Below are 27,992 nucleotides of genomic sequence, written 5' to 3'. Positions count from 1 at the left end.
TTTGAAACCACCTTAGAAATGTAGCTAGCACGTGTTTTAAAGGAACTTTCTCATTATGACTGTTTTGGTAATTATTTAGAAAACTGGAATACAGTGCTCTACACCACAGGGTTGTTCAGCCACGCCATGGTTCATGCAAGTATCTCATAAATTTTTTTTTAATCTGTGATATTGGAGGAAAATAGCTCTTCAATTAATATTTTTTAATTATAAGCAGACGCTGGAACAGCATGTATACCCATGCCAGTAAAATATTTGACACAATACAAAGGCTATGGAAATATAATGAACCTATATTAGTATTCAAAGGGTTCTAACTTTAAAACATCATTTAGTATTAATAAGTTTTGCTACAAACTCTTACATTCTACGACTAATAACAACACTCTTTGGTGATTAAAAGCAACAAATGTTTTTTTGTTTTTTTCTGGAAGTCATTGTCTTTTAATATAAGACGATTTGGGTGGGAAAAGCTTAGAACATATACTAAGAAAGTACGTCCACAGATAATAAGGATTAAACCCTAAATTCATGGAACAGGCCTGGTGGTCAGTGTAGTGGACTTTGACCCAGAGGCTCTGTTGTTCGCGTGCAGTTGTTTCAAGCTCGTGAGCCACACTTTGGAACCAGGGATTCCTTTTCGTGATGGATGATGTCTCCTTCCGTCTAGTCTGTGTTTTGTTCATTTGTTTGTTTTGAATTTCACGCAAAACTACACAGGGGCTACCTGCGCTAGCCGTCCCTAATTTAGCAATGTAATACAGAGGGAAGGCAGCTGGTCTTCACCATCAACAGCCAACTCTTGGGCTACTCTTTTATGAACGAATAGTGAGATTCACCGTCACATAATAATGCCTCCATGGCTGAAAGGGCGAGCATGTTTGGTATGACGGGGATTCGAACCCGCGACCCTCAGATTACGATTTGAATGCCCTAACCACCTGGCCATGCCAAGCCCGACTTTTCTTGAACTTATCTGTTCTTGTCTTAATATTAATTGTACTTCATCAGCACGTGTGTGTTTTTCTTATAGCAAAGCCACATCGGGCTATCTGTTGAGCCTACCGAAGGGAATCGAACCCCTGATTTTAGAGTTTTAAATCCGTAGACTTACCGCTGTACAAGCGGGGGACCATCAGCACGTGCATGGAAGTTGTTCTTCCTTCTACTTTAAAATGCTCCCCCCAGTGGCACGGTGGTGTGTCTCCATACTTACAACGCTAAACTTCCGGTTTCGATACCCGTGGTTGACAGAGCACAGATAGCCAATTGTGTAATTTTGTGCTGATCTCAAACAAACTACTTTAAAATATTAAATCCTTTCTGGGAAATAATCTCAGAACTACAAAGTACAAGACGCTCGCTGCGTCTAATAAACAAGTGTAAAGTAGCACGTGACTGTAGACTGACGTTTCCAACCTCGATTTCATAAAAACAAAATTCTATCTTTACCAAGAGTCATGGCGATTTCATTGGAAATAAACGACATATAAATAAACGAGAACATCACACTAGTATTTTCGACTCTTTGTTTATCAAGCTTCATTTATAACGCACAACCTTTACAAGCGATTCCCCATGATTTTGACTAACACGCTTACTTTAGTTAAACCAGCCAATAGTTCCAGTTAAAGGACCAAAAAATATAAAGAAAACCAATGTTAAATAATGTTACCTTTCTTTCTTTCTTTTGTTATTATTTCCCAAATGACCTCATTAGGTGCTAACTTCATTTCCCGTTGTAAGGAACTCAATAATTTACTAATTTAATTAATTAACAACTCGTGTCTTCTAAATTCAAAGCCAAATGTCTATATAAATGTGCGCTATTTATGAGTTTTTTCTGTCCCTTTCCTCGGGTAAAAAGACCCATCATAGCCAGGTAGTTAGGCACTCTACTCTACTTAGGGTCACGGGTTTGAATCCCCGTAACACCAAACATGCTAGCCCTGTCAGCCATGGAGGTGTTATAATGTGACGGTCAATCTCACTATTCGTTGGTAAAAGAGTAGCCCAAGAGTTAGCGGTGGGTGGTAATGACTAGCTGCCTTCCCTCTAGTCTTACACTACTAAATTAGGGACGGCTAGCGGAGATAGCTCTAGAGTAGCTTTGCTCGAAATTTAAAACAAACCAATCCAAAAATAATAAAATAAAAGCATCCCCTTAATACCACCGGACTGTCTCCAGCTACCATACAAAACGTTATGATAATTGAGCTGACCAACTCTAGGTGACGGTTACACAAATAATGCCTGTCAAACACATAATGGGCCTTCTATACAGCAAGGTGACAGGAGGTTTACAAATGTGAGTTGAACGCAGCTATCGTGAACATAAATCCCTTCAGAATGATCTGGTTAAATTAAACAAACGTGTCTAAAGGGAAAGAAAGAAAATGAACTGAAAGATACAATGAAACGTTTTCCTCAGTTTAAGGAGTTTCGTGAGATACAGGAGGTGTGTACTTATCTAATAAATTTGTGAGATACAGAAGGTGTGTACTTATCTAATAAATATGTGAGATACAGGAGGTGTGTGCTTATCTAATAAATATGTGAGATACAGGAGGTGTGTACTTATCTAATAAATATGTGACATACAGGAGGTGTGTACTTATCTAATAAATATGTGACATACAGGAGGTGTGTACTTATCTAATAAATATGTGACATACAGGAGGTGTGTACTTATCTAATAAATATGTGACATACAGGAGGTGTGTACTTATCTAATAAATATCTCAGATTTCTAAATTATAAGATGGAGTAACAAATATTTCACTCACAGTCTCATATCGCTGAATGTAAATATATATGTTATTAAAAGAAATTAAGTCACGTTACAGAAAAAATACTCAAACGTTTGAGTTAATAATCGGGTCGATATCGGAGAACGTTACCTTTTGAGTTAATTCTAAGTTTGTCAACAGTTGACCCAAGACGTAACCCAAAACCTACCTTACACACTATGTTAAAAGTTAAAAGTGTATCAGTCAACAATAACTTCGTAACTTCAGTTAATAATTGATAGGTTTGGCCCAGTTCAAACTGTATGTATAGATATATACGTTTATACGTTTCTGTATATATGTGTATGCGTACAGACGTTTATATACATATTTATATGTAGATACACAATTTTTTGTATATATATTTGTATCTACAGATACACACGTTTTTGTATATATGCACGTATAGATATACAAGTTTCTATATGTGTAGGTGTGTACAGATACAATTTCTATATATACGTATGTATATCAATACCTACGAGTTTGTACAAACGTATTTATCGATACGGTCGTTTCTGTATAAGCGTGAGTTTGCTTTTATCCTCCTAAAGTGTTGAGTCACCGATAAACTTACTTAAAGTATGAGAGGACATGGATGCACACAGACGTGGCTCCTCGGCCCCAGCGGTGCCGCTCAGCGTCAACAGATTATCGTTCGAACAAAATATCGCAAAAGTGAAAGACGAGGCAATTTGGCGAAGATGACAAGAAAACGAAGCAGTTTACTCGCTCAACAGCTCGAAAATTTGTCTGCGGTGTCTTCCTTTTGCTGTTGCATGCACAACACGACAGCAGCTGCAAAGACATAACGTCTTCTGACAATGACTCGAGACAAGAAGAGTTTTTACGTACACAGCATAGCACGAGCACAGACTGTAAACTTTGACAAGAATATAACGAGATAAAGCCCTTACTTGTGTCCGGAGCCCATCGGGAAAACATAAACTTATAACTTGAAGTTCCATTGAAAAACAATTTGTTGCTTTTCTCAGTCACCAGTAAGTACCGTTAAAATAAACAGTTACGTACTTACATCCTTCAACAAATTAATGCCTAGTACGTATGTAAATATATAAATATGTCGTGATATATAAAGACCCTGTTGCTAAATTATTGAAATAACAAATTTTTCATTTTGTCCTAGTTATTAAGTACATAGAAGAATGAGTAGCCACACGACGGCTCACTGCGTTACCAGTCCCCAATTTAGTAGTGTAAGACAAAAGGGAAGGCAGCTAGTCATCACCACCCACCGCCAACTCTTGGGCTACTCTTTTACCAACGAATAGTGGGATTGATCGTAATTTTATAACGCCCTCACGGCTGAAAGGGTAAGTATGTTTGGTGTGACGGGGATTCGACGCCGCGACCTTCACATTATGAGTCGAGTGCCTTAACCACCTGGCTATGTCAGACCTGCATAGAATTGTAACTATGGATTTATTTATATGTTTTTTTTCGGATATTCGCACAAACGTGTACAAAGTCTAACTATAGTTGTTCCTACATTTAAATTGATGAAAGGCGCTTTTATCCTACCCCAGCACCCACTTAGGCTACTCTAATCAAAAAGTAAAATATAGCCCTAAGATGCGGATAACGGTTGTGCGGTAACGAGACCCGAACCATGAACATTCGGTTTCACAGATCAGCAGGTTACTATTAGGCCACTTTAACTGGTAAAATAGACTAATATTAACATGAAGACTGCGTATTATCCAAACATAACGCACAAAATAACGTAGAATTATAATACCTGGATCATTAATATGAAAACTGAATATTATCCATACATAATGTATGTCTGTAATAACACATATAAAAATAAATACATCAACATTCTTAGTTTCACGCTTTCACAGAACTCGTTAACGCCATGTTTAAACACACTTAACACCATGTTTTCACAAAACATGCGAAGTAAAGTAATGATTACAAACAAGTCCTATATCTTTGAGCATTTCTTTTCCGTGTTTCCAAAAAATAAACAAGTTTCCATGAAAGAATTGAGCTGTAAGGACATCCGAGTGAGAGACCTCAACTTAGCAGACCTCAAGAAACGTCAGTACCGTATTAAACCTACAAAACAAAACTTGTCTTTTTTTTCTTATTGCTAAAACTACACACATTCTGTTAAAACTAACCTAAACTTTGAAACGTTTCTCTATCTTCTCACGGTGTTGTAACAGAAACTATCTTGAACATTAAACGTGGCATGAAAGAAGGAGACTGTAAACAGTTTGACCAGTAAGTTAAATTTTAAGGAACATCAACTCATTGGTCAACCGAGAGCGATTTTAACCAATCGTGTATTAAACTTCCTCTTCTACCTCTCTCTCCACACTTCTATCTCTCTATATATAAACACGTAGAAATTATTCCAAACCAAATCTTCCTAGGTAAAAAAAAAATCCATTTTGTTATGATTTAAATACCCTGTTTGTATGTATGAAATGATATATCGTTTTTAGTGGTTTTAAGGGTATTTTAAAAATTAAGGTCTGAAATTTGACACGTAGTTCCAGGGTCGTGGGATCGAATCCCGTCACAACTGAGACGTTATAATGTGGCGGTCAGTTCCACTTTTCTTTGGTAAAGAGTAATCCAAGAGTTTCCAGCACATGGCGTTGACTAGCTACTTTTCCTCTGGTCTATTACGAATAAATTAGATTAGTCCTCCAGTAGTTTGGTGCGAAATTCAAAGCTAACATAAATTGTATATTAAGAGGGAACATCGGTATTATCCGTAAAAATTAAGCAAGGTTGAACGAACGTGTTCCACTGATTAATGGAATGTGAAAGTATGTTCATAGGTTGGTTATAGTAATAATAAATAGCATATAGGATTTTTTTTTTACATTGATAATTTACATTAAAAATATATATTATACCACCCAGCAATGTCGACAGATAGCCTTGTCTTCTTCACGGGTGAAGTCAGCTGTCAGTATGTCTCCCTCTACCGGTCATCGTCGTAGTAAAGGCAAATAAGGCATTATAAATCCGTAGACGTGCTGTTGCACCCCTTGGGGGGATGGGGGACAATACAGCATTAAGGGAACTAAAAGAGTAAATTATTAAGTTCATATAAACGACTAGTTGTAGCTGAAAGTTTTGTTAAATAAAAGTTACAATTTGTACATTTTTAGGCTTGTATGGTTTTACGCTACGAAACTTTAATTCAAATTATTTAGCACGTTCATAAATATTACTTAGGGTCATGGGTTGCGGGATTGAAACCCGTACCCACGTTGTGACAGTAAAATCTTAATTTTCATTACTAAAGCTGGCGATGGTTGCTGCAGGCTGGTTGTGGTTAGAATTATGGTTGACGGCTGACAACAAAGTAATCACACAACAATTCTAGTCTCGAAGAGATTTCACATACAAATTAATAAAATATATACCATTGTATATAAACGTGAACAACAATTAGCGATATTTGAGACAAAAACAAACTATAATATTAAAATATGTAAATCCATTAAACACCCGTAAACATTTGTGTTTATCACAAGGGTAAAAAAAAAAAAAAAATTTTTTGTTCTGTGTTGCTAATCTACAGAATGGACTATCTTTGCTGTGCCCACCACAGATATTTAAGTCTGTTTTTAGTTACATGAAATATTGTTTTAACAACCACTTCATGTGTTAATGTTGTTGTTGTTTTGAATTAAGCACAAAGCTATACAATGGGCTATCTGTGCTCTGCCCACCACAAGTATCGAAACCCGGATTTTAGCGTTGTAAGTCCGCAGACATACCGCTGAGCCACTGGGGGACTCATGTGTTAATATAATAAAAAAATACTGCCCATATTAATCCCAAGAAAGATAAACTTTCAATCTATCTATCCATCCCTCACATGTTTGAGCTTACAGACTTACAATGCTAAAATTTAAAGTTCGTTTCCCCACGATAAACAGAGAAGAGGCAGTTTATTTTGTGGCTTTCTGCTGGAGCAAACAAAAAACAAAATATTTTATTTATCTGTCTCTATATATGTTCTGTTATAGAAATATAATTTGCTGTTGTGCACGTGTTTCGAAATGAAAGCCTTATTCGAAAATCACATAAAGATAATTCGCACAAACTGAAACATTTCATTGATTCAACACCACATTTGCTCAGAGATGATACTTTTCACACCACTGATAAACGAGTTAAACGGAGGAGACAGTTTTAAGGTGTTATATTTATCCTAAACTTTAATCTTGCAGGCATTACTTTATGTATATATCACCAAATGCACATGGTAAGTAAAGTCGACCAAATTCTTTCTGCGTGTCCACGCTTCTCGCCACGATGACAGGCGGGAACGACAGCAGAAACAGGCTCGAATGTCGCCCAGCTAGCTGCCTGCAGGTGTCACCGCACGTCACGTTGGGCAGCCGGGCCTTCTCTTCACTTGAAACCCTTGTTAGGAATGTCGTGTGCCACTCTCGAGCAAAGCCGTACCCTTCGAGACCTTTCACACATACATAGCGTTAAAAGCATTTTGGAAAAATTATGAAATACGAAATAATAATAATTACGGACTGAAAAGCTAGCACATTAACGAAACTTGGCACAAAGTGTATAATTTGTGTATAATTGACAAAGAACCTAAGTTTCGTGCCTCTCGGTTGGAGTTCAAAACTTTCGAGCTATGTTGGGTAAGATTATGGATGACGTATAACTTTTCCACAGTGTTTCAAAATTCAGTAACACGAAACCACTGAAGTGTCTTGAGTTATGTGTCATAAATCATCGTTATGCATTACTTACACGGCCCCGTTTACATGTCACAATTTTTTATAGTTCGGATAAAATAAATCATCACAAAACAGAATGTCCGTTTACATGTTAAGTTTACTGCGAACTGAGATTACTTAATCACCATCACACAGTTCTCACTGACTGATCACGTCAGGTTTTCCATGACCTTGGTTACTAAATCAGTTTTCGCTGTACACCCACCTACATGGCCAATTATGAGCGAGCTAAGGTTAGGGTGTTTTAGCTATCATAGAAGTCCAATTGATTATCCATCTTGCCGGCCCGGCATGGCTAGGTGGGTTAAGGCGTTCGACTCGTACTCCGAGGGTCTCAGGTTCGAATTCCCGTCACACCAAACATGCTCGCCCTTTCAGCCGTGGGGTGTTATAATGTTATGGTCAATCCCTTTATTTGTTGGTAAAAGAGTAGCCCAAGAGTTGGTGGTGGGTGGTGATGCCTTCCCTTTAGTCTTACACTGCTAAATTAGAGATGGCTAGCGCAGATAGCCCTTGAGTAGTTTTGCGAGAAATTCAAACAAACAAATCTGAGACGTTGTTTTACAAACTCATTTTTAACAATACCCCCGACCGAGAATCTAGAAAATGTCGGACGTGTTAGTCCCCTTCCTCAGTAATAAAAAACTGTAAATACAAAGAAAGCTACTGAAAAAATACCCATGATTCCACACTTTACTTTCTGCGAGTTGTTAGGAAGAGAAAAAAGCTTAAAGGAATATTATAAATGACACACAGAGACTTGTAGGTAATTATAGTAGATTAACGCCCTCTAATGTCACAGCGGTATGTGTGCGGCCTTTACTCCCAAACACCGGCTTGCGATACCCGTGGTGAACAGAACACCAATAGCCTTTTGACCAATAAGACGTAGTGATTTATATTGTTCACCACCTAGGCCTTAGTGGTTAGGGCTTTTGACTCGTAATTTGAGGATCTCGGGTTTGAATCCCTGCCGTTTGTGGGAGCACTATAATCGAACGGTCAATTCCACTAGTTATTGGTAAAAGAGTATGTTGAGAGTTGGTGGTGGGTGATGATGACTAATTGTTTATTTCGCTATTTTTTCACTGCTAAATTATGGACGGGTAGCGCAGATAATCCTCGTGTAGCTTTGCGTAAAATGCAAATCACACTGAACCGTAATACAGAGCCTAAAATGACGAATACACTTTGCCTGGATCTCCCTGGAATAATATTAAGATGGAATTAGCACAGAATCTTTGTGTGACTTTAATAGGCTTAGAGAAAAGTATTGTATCACAGCTGTCGTTTTTGCCCTTTCGAACACTTGGTAAGAATAAACGTATTGTTTGTAATTAACATACCTCCTTCCTCGGTATTTTTCATAAAGCTTAGCTTGTGTGGCAGCAACAGTAACCCAACATATAATCCACTTTTATTCCAGCAATTTTGATTTGAAGAGAAAAAAACACGCACTTATTAACATTTAATCAAAAAATAAGACGTAAAAACTCAAAACCGGAATTGCACAAATACTATTGTTAGCGTTCCCTTGTAGTTTGCAACGCCCTCGGGGGCTTTAATTAGGGGCAACACAGTGAAAGGTTTGTTGTTGTTTTGTTTTTTTCCTAAGCTGTGTAGCATTTGAATAACAAAATTTTGTCCCCTAGTGGCACAGCGGAAATCACAGGTGAGAAGTCACAATGGGGGCGTTGTGCCTTCGATTTTCATCGCAATCTAAATAATTTATTGCCACTATTACTTCTAGCTTTATTAAAGTATACATGATTGCATCTGATACGGACACTTATTTTTATAGAACACAACATGTTTTAATTTACATTGTCACCTAGATATTCCCTTATCATTATTGTTTCGACCTTCAGTAATTTATTCAAACCTGTACCTATAGCTCCCTCAGTGGCACAGCGGTACGTTTGTGGACTCGCACCGCTAGAAACTGGATTTCGATACACGTGGTGGGCGGAGCACAGATAGCCCATTGTGTAGCTTTGTACGCAATTCTAAACAAACAAAATATTTGTAATATATAATTCATCATGTTTTATTAAGAAGTATAGATATAGTTCAAAAGAGAACAGAAATATATTGGGAAAAGGTTTTTAAAGAGAATTAGGATTTATGGTTTAATATCTACCTTACATCATCTGTTGCACAAAAGAACCCACATTACACAAATTCAAGTATAAAATAAATCACAACACTTTCGTTACTAATTATTGTTTCAAAGCACCGCGATAGCTCATTTATAAGTCTGAGAGCTTGTGACGTAAAAATATGGTTTCAGTACAGACGGCGGACAAAACAGAAATAATCCATTGTGTGGCTTTGTGCGTAGTTACAACATATCTGTATCTCTTCTCTTTTTTTTTTATTCAAAAATCGGGAGGGCAGTTTATATGTACTTACTTTTAAAGACTGGTTCAGGAACAATTTATCATGTATTTGTGGAGTTTTGTAATATCAAAATTTTTGGATTAAAGCATTTCTCCATGATGGTGAACATCTTTAACCTACAACACATTTAAAAACATTTCACTTTAATAGGTAATTATATGTTATCTGTAGGTGGACTCAGCAGATAGCCAGATGTGGTTTTGCTATAAGGAAAAAAAACACACACATACACGTTATCTGTAATTCGCTCCGCATTTAAAAACATTTCACTTTGAAGGCAAATATATGTAAGAGTAAATATGTTATATATTTTTTGCACTCGGTATTTTCTTTTTTTTAGCCCACGATGTACCTTAATTTATTTCAATTTTCTGTACTGTTTTGGAATTCAGTCCAACCAATAGCAAATTAAAGACACAAAACAAGCCATAATAATACTAATTTTGCTTCTCCCCGGTGGCACAGCGGTATGTGTGCGGACTTATAACGCTAGAAACCGGCTTTCGATAGCTGTGGTGGGCAGAGCACAGATAGCTCATTCTGTAGCTTGGTGCTTAAGTCCAAACAACCCAAAACCGAAACTGCTGTGGCTGGGAAAGCACTTGTGTCTTTTTTTTCCTTTCAATTTCTTCACTGAACTTATAAATCAATAAGTGCAACACCTGTTAAGCATTGAAAAGGTTATAAGTTTATAGGTTAAAATTACGCAATTTGATGTGTTTAGAAGATTTAAATAGTTTGATAACGTTAACCATCTCTCACTTGCTTCGTGTAATATAATTAAAATACGTAAAAGTAATTATAGAAAAAAAGAGTTCGTTTTGCTCTTTGTTAAAAGTGAACAGTTTCAAGAACATGAGATGTTAGAGTTGTGATAACAGATGGTTTTCTACGTATGAGATTCTATATACATGTGTGCTACACGTGTTCACCCCACCAGTGAGCAGTCAACTTCCAAGCCATGTGGACAATGTGTAGAGTTAATTCAGAAAATACGAGCACATCCAAGTCTGGACTCACGATGGAGTAGAAGAGAAGTGGTGTTAGTGGCGAACAATCCATAAAATCAAGTAGACAAGAAATAAACATGTAATTTGGCAATTTATAAAATTTTAAGACACTTATATGTTCATATTTTACCCTATCTTTCTCCTCTCTAAACGTTAATACTTTTTTTTTATGTCAATCTCAAATTTGCTTTTTCTTTACTTTTCTTCCCGCCGTCTAAATTTTCCTCTAATTAAAGTTCAGGTTTTTCTGTGCTTAAAAACTTATTTCACCCCATCTCTGTTTACTGTCAGCTTTAAAGAGGAGAGCTATTTTACAGATCTTTCACAGGCAGCAAATAGGCCACGCGCCACGAACAACGCACGAGCAGCAATCAGCCCACGCGTAAGCCAGACCGCGACGTAAACCTACTGGTTAAACTGCCATGAATGATACACGTTTTTGTGTGTGTGTGTAAGTAAAGAGGTTATTTATGGGAAATCTAATTCCGTTTCCTGTCCGAAGTGCAGACAAAAAAACAATAAAGGTGATGTCGTATTTCTCACATAAACACTTTTACAAGAGCTTAAACCTTTGAAATTTTATGTACATACCACACGCATGGAATAAACATTGTTATACATGTTTATTTCATATAAAGAAAACTCCTCAAGTGGTTTATTGATTAATAAAAATACTTTTAAAGGTAAACTGAGGTTTCAGTTTTGTTCTTGATACTATTCCATGCAAGAGTAGTTGGATCGATCTAATAAAGATGGCTCTGAGCGTTGGATATTTCATATTAAATTAATCTTATACGTTTTTATTTTAATATCGTGTTTATTTTAAAGGAAAGGCCGATAATTTCCCCATAAGATTTCTGACGATCCTTGGATGATAGAGAATCGCCAGGGAAAGGCGTGGTCTTCTGAGGTGGATCTGGGATCTATCGTCATGTACGTCAAGTTTTAATTAACTCAAAACAAACAGAAGCAAGGGAAACTCTAATTTGGAATTAATTAGCCCTCGAAAAAAATTGCTTGAGTCCTAAGAATATGACATACAGATTTGTTAAAGTGAACATAATTGGTCTAATACTATACATTGTACGGTCACAAATGAGAAATTCAGCACTATATAACCTTATACAGACGATGAACGTAAATCGAAAAAAAATAGACTTCTTGGACTACTTAAATAAAAACAAAACAAATATTTATGGAAATATTTATAAATTATTGAAAACCTGCCTGTAAGTAACATCGTTTCATTCAGTTATTCAGGTGGTTAGGCGAATCAGCACATATCGTGTCACGGAAGAGGCCCAGGCATGGAGGGGTTGCATTGAGTCGTAATCCGAAGATCGAATTCCTCTCATACCAAGCATGCTCGCCATTTAAACCGTAGGGGTGTTGTAACGTGCAGTTAATCCCACTATTCATTAGTAAAAGAGTAGCCCAAGAGTTGGCGGTGGGTGGTGATGATTAGCTACCTTCCCTCTAGTCTTACACTGTTAAAGTAGGGACGGCTAGCGCAGATAGCCCTCGTGTAGCTTCGCGTGATATTCACAAACAAACAAACATTCAGTTAAGTCTTCCGCTGGAACAGCGGTAAATCTCCGGATTTACAACACTAAAATCAGGGGTTCGATTCCCCTCAGTGGACACAGCAGACAGCTTCATGTGGCTTTACTACAAGAAAAACAAACAAATAAACTTTGTTAAACTGTAATTTCTTGACAATATAGATAATAGAATTACTATCTAGTTGTGATTTGATCTACTGCCGCCAGGTTTAATGACCAACTGACTACTAAATACACTGGCATCAAGTTTTTAAACATTAAGCCTAGTTTGATACTTATTGCAGGTGCTTGAGCTATTAAAATACAGATAGTTTTTAAAATATATTACAAATAAACGTGAGATGTTTCTTTATTTCTTTTTCTTTGACAAGAAAGTTTGTTTCAAAACGTAACCATGACAGACGTTCAATAAGTCATGAACTTTCACCTGTTTCCGTCAAACACCAAAACCTTTGGCATCCAATAGCAAATCTAGTACAAGTCCATCAGATGTTTCCAGGAGTAAGTTTTCACATATAAACGCTATCAATAAAACTCTCTTCGATGATTATATTAAATAGAGATAATAGCAAATTACCAAAGTGAAACATAACGTTTTTTATGGAGAGAAAATGTAATGTTCACACGTTCTTAAGAAAAACAAAAATTAAAAAAACCCTCTCAACCGGAAATTCGATCCGAAAACTCTACATTATTTTACGCCCATCATATGAAAACACTTCCAATTATAAAATGTATCCTGAGGTATTGAAAAATTACAATCGGTCAGAGCAGTATTAAAACGTTGAATGCACTGCGGGTCAATGATCTTTTCAAATATAAATATTTTTTCTAATGTCATTGCGTTTAAAAAAAATTACCCACTTAACAAAAATGTAGCCAGTCCCCCACAGATAACTCATTGTGTATCTTTCTGCTTATCAACAAATAATCGAGTTATAATATATTATTCTTATGATACGTATAATGTCTAACTCTCCCGACTCTTGTATATGGTAGCACTGGTTATTCTTATATATTTGTTTCACTAAGCCTTTGTCTATCTAAACACATCCGTTATTAGACTGTGGTCACAACTTCTGCTTAATGAGTGAGGCTTTGTTTTCAATTGAATTTGGTATTCTTTAGTAATGAGACATTAAAACGACAAGTCAGACATGTTGTTCCGAAGGAAATAAGTGAAACACTAGATGACGCCGTGGTATTGGATAATATCTGCCCGTACCCCAATTTCTAAATCATTAATAATGGAATTAGTATAAGGTTAACGTTTTGAGCGATTTAAAATGCCCATGTATTATGCGCATGTTTAATGTTAACCATGATTTAATAAAAAAACACTTTGCATAAACTCTGTTTTCCTTAAGACCTAGAAAGACAGATCAAAGGGTTTTTTTTTTTAAATTTTGCCCAAAACTACACGAGGGCTATCTGCGCTAGCCGTCCCTAATTTTACACTGTAAGACTAAAGGGAAGGCAGTTAATCATCACCACTCACCGCCAACTCTTGGGCTACTCTTTTACCAACGGATAGTGGGATTGACCGTAACATTATAAGGCCCCTTCGGCTGAAAGGGCGAGTATGTTTGGTGTGACAGGGATTCGAACCTGCAACCTTCAGATTACGAGTTGAGTATCTTAACCACTTGGCCTTGCAGGGAAACCGTCGTGGATATATATGTTTTACGTTGCATTTGGACTTACTTTTAGTTTGCTTCTCAGATTTGGTTCGACATTTCAGGTTATCCCAATTTTAATTTGATGTCTCAGATTTGATTCGATATCTCAGATCTGGTTCAACATTTCAGATTTTTTTGATTTAGCTTTATGTCTCAAATAACTGAAGAGTGTCTCAGATTTAATTCGCGAGGACGAGAAACCCATTTGAAGTAAAAATGTATCTCAGGACGACTGATATGGGTATTAATACTTTTACAAATAAAGCAGAGAACAACGTTTCGTTCTTTTAAGGTCGAAACGTTGTCTCCGTTTTCTTGGTAAAAGTTTTAATACCCGTACCAACCGTCTTGAGATACCTTATTTCAGATTTAGTTTTGACGTCACAGATTTGGTTCGACATCACAGATTGCCTCAGATTTGGCTGGATATTTCATATTATCTCAGATTTAGTCTGCTACTCCAGATTTGGTCGACATCTTAGATTATCTCTGATTTAATTTGACGTCCCTAAATTGGTTAGGCGTCTGACTATCTGAGATCTAGTTTGACATTCGAGATTTGGTCGACATTTCAGACTATCCTGGACTTAGTACGACGTCTCAGTTTGGTTTGACACCTAAGATTACCTCAGATTTGGTTCGATATTCCAGATTATCTGAGATTTAATTTGACGTCCCAGATTTGGTCGACGTCTCAAATTATCTTAGATTTCAAACTAAATCTTAGATTGGTTCGACATCTAAGATTACATAAGATTTGATTCGATATATCAGACTCTGAGTTGTCGAACCAAATATTGAATGTCAGATAGAATCGAGTTTTAATTTAAAATCTTATTTTCAAACCAGCGCGACAAAACTGGCGTTAACGAGATTAAATTTTTACGAGACTTGCTTTTGTACGTGTATTTGCACATGCGTACAAATATTTTAACAGCCACGCCCTTTTGCATAATAAATAACAAAATAGCTTGACTGTACTTCACTGAACAACAGAGAAATGTTTCAGTATGTTTGAAGGCTTACAATAGCACCTTGTCTGAACAAACTGAAATACAATTATGCAATATATTCTACGCCAAAATGTTTCGTTCTTTACATAAAACAAACTTATTTGATTTTTTTTGTTTCTCACGAAAACTGTGTACGTGTATGCATGTATTTATGTACAAAAGTCCATACGTATATCGACGCATAGGCGCACGTGCTGCAAACGTCAGAAAGAGCCGTGTAAAGGCGTTGATGTAACTTTCAAATGGGTGATTAATCACAAATTATATCGTATTGTACCTCTCGATATGTATATTAGCTCTATCATTCTCTTATTATGCAGATATGTTATGTAGATATTAATATCACTATATATAACAGTAAAGACCTCACCCTCAAGAAAGCTTGCTGTATATTTATGGCAATGAAAAAGGCTGTTCTGACGTCAGGAACCCGTACATTTTCTCCCCTCGTATCTCCTTGGGGGGTGAAACGAAAACCTCTATATATCTTTAAGTGCCACCGGGTGACGAATAGGGTCCAAAGAGGGCGCGAAATCTCCAATATCATCTGACCTCTTCGTACTCAGGGCTTTTGCTAATTACGTCACGCTGCAGACACATCGATCTGTGATGCGCTGAGATTTACTGAAATATTCTCAGAAATGTGAAGCACGTGGCTCGGGTATCCAGATTTTTTTATAACTCATCGTCCTTTTTTTAATTCGCACGCAGCATTGGAAAAACAGTTCGGTTTACAAAATAATCCATCTTATATTATTCTACTGATTAAAGTTACTGTTTGTTCGTTTCTTGAATTTTCGCACAAAGCTAATCCAAGGTTACCTGCATTGACCGGCCTTAATATTGAAGTGGTGATGTAGAGGGAAAGCAGATAAACATTATCCATTTTGGTTGTTTGTTTGTTCTGAATTTCTCCCAAAGTTACACGAGGACTATCTGCGCTAGCCGTCCCTAATTTAGCAGTGTAAGACCAGCGGGAAGGCAGCTAGCCATCACCATCCACTGCTAACTCTTGGGTCACTCTTTTACCAACGAATAGAGAGAGTGATCGTTACATTATAACGTCCAAACGGCTGAGAAGGTGAGCATGTTTGGTGGGACGAAGATTCGATCCCGCGACCCTCAGGTTGCGAGTCGAGCGCCCTAACCACCTGACCTGTTTGTAATTAAACAAAAGGCTACACAACGAGCTGCCTGTGCTCTGCTCACCACAGTTATCGAAACCCAGGTTATAGCATTGTAAGTCAGCATATGACGGTGAGAAAAGTTTGCTCAAGTAACTTTTATTTTGGTCAGAAGTATATTTAAAAAATTAGGCCAAAAATCAAAACAAACTGGCAAGGTTTCTGGTTGTGTAGTTTACCAATAAGATACAAGTCTAGATAAAAATAAAACTATAAATAGTAGCAATTGCTTTATAAATTTTATAAAGATATTAAGTAGATATATTATTATTAAATACGTTTGCTTAGTTTTCCAGTTGTTTTTTGTGTGTATAAAAGAAGAGGACTGGTTTGTTTTGAATTTCGCGCAAAAATACACGAGGGCTATCTGCGCTAGCCGTCCCTAATTTAGCAGTGTAAGACTAGAGGGAAGGCAGCTAGTCATCATCATCCACTGCCAACTCTTGGGTTACTCTTTTACCAACCAATAATGGGATTGAACGTTACGTTATAACGCGAGCATATTCTGTGTGACGGGGGATTCGAACCCACAACCCTCTGATTACGAGTCTAGTGCCTTAACCACCTGGCTATGCCGAGTCTTAAAGTATGATAAAATAAAGGAAAGAATTTATAGTTCTTATTTCGTGAGGAAAAACATTAATTAAGTTTCATTTTGCGAGTCAAACGTAAAAAATATATATGCAATCATTCTATACACAGAAATATTGTCATTTTTTTACCAATAAATAGTGGGATTAGCAGATCACATTCTAACTTCCCCGCGATTGAAAGGGCAAGCATGTTATGGTGCGAAGGGGATTTGAAGCCACGACCATCAGATTACGAGTCGAGAGCCTTACCCATCTAACCACGTCGGGCCTAACCGAAAAAGTAAAAACACATTCGAATATATACTGTTATTTGTTTTGAATTTCGCGCAAAGCTACACGAGGGCTATTTTGCACTAGCCTCCCTAATTTAGCAGTGTAAGACTAGAACAAAGGTCATCATCACCCACTGCCAATTCTTGGGCTACTCTTTTATTAACGAATAGTGGGATTGATCGTCACATTATAATGTCCCCGACGGCTGAAAGGGCGAGCATGTTTGGTGTGATGGAGATTCGGACCCGTGACCCTCAAATTACGATTCGAGCCACTCAACCAGCTCGTCATGCCGGGCCTGAGTTTAAAAGAAAATTTGACATATATATTAATGTTAAGGGCTGACTTTAATTTTTTTTTTTTAATTTAATAGTTTTTGTTTGGCTTAGAGGATTGGACAGCCGAAGTGAACCAACCGGTCCCCTGTTGTCCCTATACATTATGTTAAGTTAATTAAGATGAGTTTATTTTGAATAGGGTGATTGACCGTCACATTATAATGCCCTGTGGCTGAAAGGGCAAGCATGTTTGGTGTGACTGGAATTCGAATCCCCTAAAAGAAGAGGAAGATATTAGAAATACATCTTTAAAAGTGACGTGTTTTCAGAGGTTTCATAACCCATTCAGCTTGAGGGCTGCGGGTTCGAGTCCCCGTCACACCAAACATGCTCGCCCTTGCAGCCTTCGTGGTGTTATAATCTGACGTTCAATCCCACTATTCGTTGGTAAAATAGTAGCCCAAGAGTTGGCGGTGTGTGGTTATGACTAGCTGTCTTACGCTGCTAAATTAGGGATGGGTAGCGCAGATAGCCCTCGTGTAGCTTTGCACGAAATTCAAAACAAATCAAAACCAAACCCTCTTATAGTACTTAAACCTCACAATTAACCCTTCAAGTGACGTTAGCCGTAATAAAATATATGTTAAATATTACATGGAATTTTTTATCACTTGAATAACTTAAACAGCTTGTTAAAATATGTTTCGTTACAAAATTTTCTCATTTTTGTAAAATTAGAATCAAAATATTCGCTATAAATATAAAAAAAAACGTGTTTCCGGTGCTTTGACAGACAAAGTAAATCATATTTAATGGCAAATATTTCTATCAATTGTCAGGAACACAAGTTTCAATGGTAGTAGTTTAATAAGACAGCTATGGAAGTGAAGTTCGTATAACGTAAAATAAACACCAGAAATAAAAAAGTTGTAAAAATCTCCTCCCCCTGTAATATTCATTTGCTATATTACCAAAATACTACCAACAAGAGATAAACAGATTACGTAAGATAAATAACTACGAACCAAAGATTTCAACAAACTGAAAGAAATATTTGACAAAAATTATTTTATCATTTTATAACACTAGATGGCTCTGTTGTTATATGTTGGAAGGTCTTTTCTGTCGTCGACATCAACTGGCATATTAGGGTGGGTGGCATGTAAAAAAACTGTTGTCACGTGTTTACTAAAGTGAAAATGATACTCCGAACGTTGTACAGCTTAAACAACGTTTCATTGTTTTAATTTCTAACAAGAATGAAGATACGTTGGCAGAAATATATATCTCGATGACAGCAGATGTCGTTAGCTTTCAGACATAATTAACACTTTAGAGGCTACGTTTTTAGGTGATTGATTCAGTAAATTAACCGAGCTTTTCTCTTAAGTTGAGAATGTAAGTTAATTTAGCAGCTTTTCTTAAGAAGAAAGAGGGGAAGTAACGGAAAAGTGTAAAGTTTTATATTACCTAAATTTGTTTTCATTTATATATCTGAAGTAGCCAAACACCTGGAACGTAAGCTACTGTTGCCATCTGTTGGCAACTTTATCTGAAGTAAAATTATAATAAAATAATTTTTTAATTTTATTTTTGATATTTATTTTTATACAAGCAACATAACCATTAAACGTTCACGTTTCAAACTGTAAAGCAGTTACATAATCTTATTAAATCAACCAAAATATTGAAAAATTATTAAATTTGCATGACAGTATATTGAAATCTTTGTCGCATATATTAAAACTGATTATATAAATTCATTATTCAGTATCAATTTTTCTGTAATTGTGAATTAAATAAGGCAGAGATTTTGTAATTTTTAGCTTTGATATGACGTATAACTTGTCTTTGTTATGAAATGCGATTTAACTAACTCATGTCTTACGGTAAGAGTTCACCTCAGACGTTAAGTCACTAAATCTACAACTGTCGCCATCTCGTAGTAGTATTTAACATCACGTAATTATAATTATTGGGCGCGTTTTTGTTTTTGCCTCTGTATTCCTAACACCAAAAGTTTATTATTATTTTTTTTATTATTGTTATTTCTCTTAAAACTTAAAAAGAAAAGAGAAAGACGAAAGAAATAAGGAAACTCTTATCGTACAGATTTACGTGTAGTAAATATAACAGAATATCTATCGTTTTGTAACACAGTATTAAACATATTTTTCGTATTAACAGAAGTCGTTATAATTGACGTTATGATGACGAAAGTTGATGGTACATGTATGAATGGATAATATTAACGTTTCTGCTGGTACACTAAGAAGAGCTACATCTACAACTTGATAGACCACATAGTTCTATTCTCGTATTGTTTCATTCCCTGCGAGATCACGGTTCCCTAAGATATTGGAAGGAGCAAACAACAGTTAAAAACAACAGTAAACTTTTTTTTAAAAAAAATCTGTCGAGCTCAGAAGCTTTGTGGTGATTGCAATTATTAATCCACAGTTATCATTTATCAAAATACGAATATCTGGTCAATGAATTTAAGCTATATTTATCTTTTCTATTAATTTATTACCTTACCCAGTAGTAAGTGATTTTTTCGAATTTTAGGTAACTAATTTTGCAGATATTTTGCTGTTTTTACAACTCGTTGAACTTTGAACGATTCAAAAACATTATTTTAATGTTGTTGTTTCTTTATTAAATACTTTAGACCAGAGAGAATATTTTACATTATGTTGAATTCCAATGGTCTTATTGTAGTGATTTTACATTTTATAAACAAAATAACGACTGGAAATATATCAGAGCTGAGATGTACTTTTATTGTTTGATCTGTTTCTGTAGGAATGTAAACGAATCATTAACAAGATTTTGGAGTTGTTTGGGAACTCTAGAGCACTTCAGGAGAAGTGAACATAAGCAGTTAAAGATATTTTCAGGTCAGTTTGTTTGGAGTTTGTTGGTGTAAGACAACTAAAGTAAAGATATCCTCTGGTCAACTTCCTTGGAGTTTGTTGGTGTAAGACAACTAAAGTAAAGATATCCTCTGGTCACCTTGCTTAGAGTTTGTTTGTGTAAGACAACTAAAGTAAAGATATCCTCTGGTCACCTTGCTTAGAGTTTGTTTGTGTAAGACAACTAAAGTGAAGATATCCTCCAATTCTCCAGTGGAAAAAGATGATTTGAACGATTTTTTAAAGTTCAAGGAATTACAAATTTTTGAGAAAACTGAAAGTGTTTTAAAATGTTAAAGTGTTTTATTTCTCAACAATTTCACGTGGTTTTAAAATATCGAAAGACTGAAGATTCTCGAAACATTACAATAAAAGTTACAAAACTTCACACGTGACTCTAGCACCCAAGATTGTGAGGAATCGTCTGAATTAGGTCAAAACTAACACATAAATAATACAAATTTTGTTCGTTTGGAAAGAAAGTTTTCAAACTAGTTCCATGGATGGGCACTACATTATCACATGTTATCTAGATTACTGATACAGTGGAATCTAAACAGTCTCATTATAATTAGATTATTGTTGTCGATCTAATGTTATTTGTTTGGTTTTGGTTTTTTTATATTGTTAGCTTAGTTTATTGATTTAAGACTACCAAATATTAAAGTTTATTGCGTAGTTGTAGTTATTACTAGACAGAACAAGAGGTGTTTTTTCAATACCACAGTGAGGACACGTTGTGTAAGTTGGAATATTTAATATATATCTACATTAATGTTCATTAATAATTGTTATTATTATTTTATTGTTTTAATATAATGATTATTCTATATAATACTTATAGTGATTTCCTTATTATTTTATTATAAACATTATATCACAAAGCTAGGTCAGTTTATGGATTTAGTAGTAAACTAAATACACTGCTTAGCACAGCCAGTTATACGTTTTACCAAGGTGTAATAGTCTTTACTTGGGTACCAGTTTGAACGAATGGAACTTTAATCACCATGCGAACATATCAATGTTGACTGATATATTTAATATATCTACTTTTATTTTGTTGTCACTTCTAACTTAATATCGTGTTTATTATTTTGTTATATTAACTATTCGGCGTTTCTAGCTCCTGGACTGACCGAACTTCGTGAGATATTACTAGGATTATGGCTAACAATGTTGTTAACAGTGGATATGAAACCGTGCATTCTAACTTCTATAAGTAGTGTAGTTTGAGCACTACATTAGATCACCTACTCTTATTACTTGATATAGAGCTTAGTTATGGTCTGTGTAGGTAACTTGCCTTGATTTATAAAGTGAATATTAAATGGTAATGATGAAAATCATTCTATGGATATTTGTCGTTTCCAAGACAACATTATTGCTCATATCTTACTTAGTCAAACTAAACACGAGAACTCGGATACACCCAAAGAATGTTATCCCGTTAAACAAAAGTACGTGTGTTGTTGTTGTTGTTTTCTAAATTCACTAAGAGACAACAATCTTAGTCCTACTTTAGTCCTACTCGTATTCTCAGCCTATGTTATTCACCCTGTACTCACTTTAACTTATGGTCTTACTCAGAACCATGTGTGAAGTACCACTACTGATGTGGTCACGTGAACTTACTGTAGACAAGATGTTGTTTTATCAGTAAATAGGCTTAAAACTAGTGTTACAAAGTCGTTGTTGTCATTCTTGTTTGTTGATCACAACGCAACACCATAAGCTATCTGTGCTCTGCCTACCATAGATATCGAAACCCAGTTTCTGTCATTGTAAATCCGCAGACATACTGCTGTATCACTGGAGGGGGGGCGATACAAAGTCAATTTACACTTTCTAGAAATATGAAATCCATGCACGTAATGATTGTGTGCACACTTTGAACTGTTTTAACGTCACATGGGATTTTACAGTTTAACAAGTAATCAAGGAGTGACTGAAATCTATCTCTCAATTTTATTAAAATTCATTACAACGTAACGAACAAACAAAAATAATTACTTTTAGAACTTTATCACGCACCCGCGATTACGTCATCTTTAGATCCACGGCTAGAAAAGTGCTTTTCTTGCCTAACTAGAATATCAGGAACAAACGATAATTCTTCTATCGGTTTCTCAGCACTTACCGTGATGACTTGTACACCGTATCTTCTTTATACTAGAGAAGAGCCTGTAGAAAACCATTGGTTAAATTACTAGCAATACCAAGTCTCCCTGACAAGGTTTTGTTCATTCATCTTCAAAACAATTTACACCAGTCGACGGCACGGCATGACCAGGTGTCTAATACACTCGACTCCTAATCGGAGGGACGCGGGTTCGAATCCCCATTGCGCCAAACATACTCGCCCTTTCAGCCGTGGATACGTTATAATGTGACGGTCAATCCAACTATTCATTGGTAAAAGAGTAGCTCAAGAGTGGAAGTGAGTTATGATGACTAGCTGCCTTCCCTCTCGTCTTGTAGTTTTGCGTGAAATCCAAAAACAAACAGACAAATTAAACTTGTTCTAGAAAATATTCTTCCGTAGCATGAAAACCTGTAACTTATAATAAAATAATGCTTAGAACTGATAAATAAACGCAAAACTAAACTGTTAATTCACGCACCAGAAGGATACAATAATGACGGCCGTAAAATATCTTTGTTAGTTGTTGAAAACACACTGCAAGATCTAAACCTGAATTTTAACGTTATTAGCTTACAAATGAAACATTGAGTAATTTTGTTAATTTGAATTGCTTGTAGTTAAGCATAAACTTACATAAGGGATCATCTGTGCTCTGCCCACCACGAGTTTCGGTTTCTTACGTTTTAAGTCCGCAGACCTGCCACTGGAAGTCGAGTGAGAAGAAGTCCAGTCATTATGAACGAAACGCCATATTGTTTAATCGAAACAAACCTAACAATATACACTTATTTTAGCTTACGCCTCGGCCCGGCATGGCCTAGCGCGTAAGGCGTGCGACTCGTGATCCGAGGGTCGCGGGTTCGCGCCCGCGTCGCGCTAAACATGCTCGCCCTCCCAGCCGTGGGGGTGTATAATGTGACGGTCAATCCCACTATTCGTTGGTAAAAGAGTAGCCCAAGAGTTGGCGGTGGGTGGTGATGACTAGCTGCCTTTCCTCTAGTCTTACACTGCTAAATTAGGGACGGCTAGCACAGATAGCCCTCGAGTAGCTTTGTGCGAAATTCCCAAACAAACAAACAAAGCTTACGCCTCACATTCGCGCCAGCCTGCTCCGGACCTTGATGGGTTTCGTAAAACCTTCAAGAAAGTTTGGTTTGTTTTGGTTTGGTTAGAATTTCGCTCAAAGCTACACGATGGCCATCTGCGCTAACTGTCCCTAATTTAGTAGTATAAGACTGGAGGGAGAGCAACTAGTCACCACCACCCACTGCCTCTTGGGCTACTCTTTTACCAAAAAATAGTGGCATTGACCGTTACATTATAATGCCCCCACGACTGAAAAGGTGACCATGTTTGGTGTGACGGGGATTTGAACCCATGACCCTCAGATTACGAGTCGAGTGCCTTAATCACGTGGCCATGCCGAGTCCCTTGAAGAAAGACTTTTCATAGAAGAGATCTCGTTGTTTTCTCAAAATTAATGGAGGATTAATGGAGGAAGTGAAATATTCAATATCTAATGCAACAAAATGAACATAACTTAATATAAATATTCAATATCTAATGCAACAAGGTGAACATAACATAATATAAATATTCAATATTTAATGCAACAAGGTGAACATAACCTAATATAAATATTCAATTATTAATGCAACAAGGTGAACATAACCTAATATAAATATTCAATATCTAATGCAACAAGGTGAACATAACCTGATATAAATATTCAATATCTAATGCAACAAGGTGAACATAACCTAATATAAATATTCAATATCTAATGCAACAAGGGGAACATAACCTAATATAAATATTCAATATATAATGCAACAAGGTGAACATAACCTAATATTAATATTCAATATCTAATGCAACAAGGTGAACATAACCTAATATAAATATTCAATATATAATGCAACAAGGTGAACATAACCTAATATTAATATTCAATATCTAATGCAACAAGGTGAACATAACCTAATATAAATATTCAATATCTGATGCTACAAGGTAAACATAACCTAATATAAATATTCTACACTGAACATAATTTTTTAGCAACACAAAACCTTTGACATGGTTAAAGTGACCATTGGACCCTGATGACTTATGTCCCTGATTATGAGGACATAAGAACAACAACAACAAAAAAGAGTGTGATATGTGTCTTACCTCTCACGATATTTATATATATTTTTTAAAATTCTTAATTGTTAAACTCTTCGTAGGACATTATTAATTCACGTCTCATTAATTACTTCAGTAAATAATCATTCTTTTTCTTAACATTTGAATTAAGAAATTGTTTTGTTTTGGCGAGTATGCAAATTTGATGGGGCTCTAACTATAAAATGGCCACTAGATGGCAGCTAAAAACAAGGGGTACCGCAGTAACCCAAATATCCTAGTTGTTGTTGTTGTTTTGAATTAAGTACAAAGCTACATAATGGGTCATCTGTGCTCTGCCCACCACAAGTATCGAAACCCGGGTTTTAGCGTTGTAAGTCCCCAGACATGCCGCTGAGCCACTGGGGGGCTCCTAGTTGTAATGTACCACCAATCGTTACATCCTGCCAAGTTGATATCAGTGAAAAATAGGGCGTTGAATTCTTCAAAGAAAATAAAACAATAGAATGAAACCTTACAAAGAAAAAAATCGATGGATACAGCATATAGCCAGATATGTATGGCTTTGCTATATGAAAACTCACAAACATATACGCACAGTGTCGAATATTCTGCTTGTAGCGCCATCTGTATGGTAAAATATTAATAATGTTTTGTATTAAAAATAGTGTTTTAATAGTCGGTTCATCTGGCTTGTGTTTTTTTATGTGACAGTTGTGTCTTATGGTAAATACATAATAACTTTATTCAAAACAAGAGATAAAATTGCAAGTTGAATTTATCACTTAAAAGTGTAGACATAAAAACTCGTAGTGAAATTAAGCCGTTTATAATATAATTATAATTACAATATAATTCAAAGCACTAGTTTATATTTCTGGCAAATTTAGTGAATAAATTTTGTCTTTCTTTGGTGTTTACAGAAAGAGTTGAGTAATGGAATATGATACTCTTGTGACATATAAATTATGTTTGTTGTAAACCAACGAACAACCAATTGGATTTTCTGCAAATGTGAAATTGAAATAAAACATTTTAGAAAACAAAATGCTAACCGAAAAGCTGTTCACATGGCTTTTACCTTTGCATTGTCTTTTGTTCGTGAACTTTTATGATTCTAAAAGAAAAACAAAAAAGTTAGATTATTAAATTAAACCATTCAAATAGATAATTGGCCTTACTAACGGGCCATGCATGTCCAGGAGGTTAAGGTGCTCGACTCCTAATCCGAGAATCCACGCCACACCAAACATGCTCGCCCTTTCAGCCGTGGATACGTTATTATGTTACAGTTAATCCGACTATTCCTTGGCATAAAGAGTATTCCAAGAGTTAGCGGTAATAGCTAGCTGTTTTCTCTTTTCGCCCAGCATGGCCAGGTGGTTAATGCGCTTGACTCGTAATCCGAGGGTGGCGATTTCGAATCACCGTCACACCAAACATGCTCGCCCTTTCAGTCGTGGAGGCATTATAATGTAACAGTCAATCCCACTATTCGTTGGTAAAAGAGTAGCTTAAGAGTTAGTGGAGGGTGATGATGACTAGCTGCCTTCCCTCTACTCCTAGACTACTAAATTAGGAGTGGCTAGCGCAGATAACCCTCGTGTAGGTTTGCACGAAATTAAAAAATAAACAAACATTAATAGTGTGGCAACACTTAGCAGTTGAGACCTTAAAGAAGGAAAAAGTTATAACTTTGTTTAAAAACACTAATATTTTATCATTATGCTATGATACAGTTTGTTTGTTTTAAATTTCGCGCAAAGCTACACGAGAACTATCTGCACTAGTCGACCCTAATTTAGCAGTGTTAGACTAGAGGGAAGGCAGCTAGTAATCACCACCCACCGCCAACTCTTTGACTACTCCTTTACCAACGAAGAGTGGGATTGACCGTCGTAACATTATAACGTCACCACGGCTGAAAGGGCGAGCATTTTTGGTACCACGAGGATTTGAACCCGTAACCCTCGGATTACGAGTCGAGTGCCTTAACCACCTGGTCATGCAGGATTATAATACAGAGCGATGAGTTTAGAATAACTAAAAATTTTTGAATCATGGTGTATATGTTTTAATTTCTCATACTCTCAAAATTGGGCCTAACACGAAACATGGAGCGGTATACAGCTTTACTAAACATGGGTTAATCAATCAATCAATTTAAAGAAAAATCTAAAATAATACTTATAAATAAATTTTGAGTACTCTATCAACAACTGTTAGTCTGTTTGACTATGGTATATGTAACCCGAATAATCCAATCATTATATTTTATCTCCGTACTGAGACAGTAAAGAGCGATGAAACGTTCGAGTTAATAATATAAGCTACGTGCTTGGTAACGTGTGTGCAAAGAATTTTGGCTCCGTTGGGTCAGAGGTGAATTAAAGACAGATAGCAAAGTGATAATTTTGCGGTGTTAAGCTAAAACAATCAACCAAAAAGAATAAAATATTAAACTAGGTTTCGATACTTTAGTGGATACAAATTTAAACACAATTATTTCAAAAAGTATGAAACCAGCCGACATAACTCCAGTCGTTCGTTATTTGTCAAAATAACACAAAGCTCAATGTTATTGCATAGCATATTAGACTCATTAGAGTCTTTATAAAAGCATTTAAAACACAAATTAGTATAGACATATCAGGTTGAAAACTTTAACAGTCTTTAAATACCTGTTGAATTAAAAATAGTTTGAACACTGCAAATCAAATAAACACAACATAATCATAGAAAACACCCCGATACTAAGTAGGGAAACAAATATAAACAAACGCAAAATCAAAGAAGCCCTTCTTATACAACAACTAAAACTAAAATCAAACCAATATAAAGAAACACCTTTATACCTATACTATTTGGCCCAGCATGGTCATGTGGTTAAGGTACTCGAATCGTAATATGAGGGGGCGTTATAATGTGATGGTCAATCTCACTACTCGTTGGTGAAAGAGTAACCCAAAAGTTGGCAGTGGGTGGTGATGACTAGCTGTCTTCCCTCTAGTCTTACACTGCTAAACTATGGAGGGCTGGCGCAGATAGCCCTTGAGTAGCTTTGCGCGAAATATAAAACAAACCAAACCTATACTCATTAATAACCTAACATTTAATTGCAACGCCCCCTACATTACCGTACCTGTTTACACTCTCTTCCTTAAGACATGTTCCAGCAACGGTTAGTTGCAAACTCTGTCTTTGTTAATCTGAAGATGACCTAAGAAGGTCAAAACGTTGTTCTATACTTTATTTTAATCAAA

The 27,992-nt window shown here is 36.1% G+C and overlaps 2 long non-coding RNA genes across 3 annotated transcripts in view; both read right to left on the bottom strand.

Annotated features, from left to right (window-relative positions):
• The window catches only part of LOC143237236 (uncharacterized), a 79,091-nt gene extending 63,285 nt beyond the window's left edge, over positions 1-15,806 (bottom strand). Inside the window, exon 1 of one of the 2 annotated variants that reach the window (XR_013019941.1) lies at positions 15,581-15,806. This is a non-coding gene — a long non-coding RNA (uncharacterized LOC143237236). Of the gene's footprint in view, positions 1-3,366; positions 3,675-15,580 lie in introns of those variants that run through there. The other variant, XR_013019942.1, reaches the window with a different exon arrangement.
• A 3,373-nt stretch (positions 15,807-19,179) lies between these two features.
• On the bottom strand, positions 19,180-23,302 carry LOC143237909 (uncharacterized). The gene is made up of 3 exons (XR_013020325.1): positions 23,233-23,302; positions 22,467-22,927; positions 19,180-19,888 (listed from the first exon to the last, which is right to left on the bottom strand). It is a non-coding gene; the product is annotated as an uncharacterized LOC143237909 (long non-coding RNA).
• Between the last annotated feature and the right edge of the window lie 4,690 nt (positions 23,303-27,992).

This window comes from Tachypleus tridentatus, chromosome 13, assembly GCF_004210375.1.
Source record: "Tachypleus tridentatus isolate NWPU-2018 chromosome 13, ASM421037v1, whole genome shotgun sequence".
Taxonomy (NCBI): domain Eukaryota; kingdom Metazoa; phylum Arthropoda; class Merostomata; order Xiphosura; family Limulidae; genus Tachypleus; species Tachypleus tridentatus.
This window is presented reverse-complemented; position numbering and strand designations above follow the sequence as displayed.